Source organism: Macadamia integrifolia, chromosome 2, assembly GCF_013358625.1.
Source record: "Macadamia integrifolia cultivar HAES 741 chromosome 2, SCU_Mint_v3, whole genome shotgun sequence".
In the NCBI taxonomy this organism is placed as follows: Eukaryota; Viridiplantae; Streptophyta; class Magnoliopsida; order Proteales; family Proteaceae; genus Macadamia; species Macadamia integrifolia.
Genome location: NC_056558.1, coordinates 6,462,461 through 6,463,015, shown reverse-complemented (window position 1 = coordinate 6,463,015; position 555 = coordinate 6,462,461).

Below are 555 nucleotides of genomic sequence, written 5' to 3'. Positions count from 1 at the left end.
TTTTAAAAGTAGGGTATCACAGTACTCCTCCAAAGGGTGCTATATATATATATATATATGTATGTCCAAGTTTTCTTTCATCCCTAACCAATGTGGGACTAAACTTTGTGAGAAGTCTTAGCTCATTACAACTCCACAAGTGCTAAAGACAAAATAGAAAAGAAACTTTTGAGAGGAAAAGCATAATTTCAGAAAGACCGTTTTGAAAAGACTAATTTGACTATAGCTTGAAACTTAAATTCCAACAAATACTTATATGGTCAATAAGGCTCTAAGAAGAGTCTGTTTCATATAAACTATTATTCTTCTTTCCACTTATAAGCTACAAAACTAATACACCAAAGCTGAACACATCTGATTTGACTAATAACCATGAATTACATACTTTAGAGGCATGTAACCATGTAAGAAATACTATAAGATAACTTCAGAAACTCAAAGTAACCACAGATGTTCTACTAAACTTGTTCGTCTGTCAGTTTTCACTAAATTATTTACATAGCTTCAAGGCCTAAACAAATTTTTACTTGTACATTTTTTAGGGGGATGGGGTGA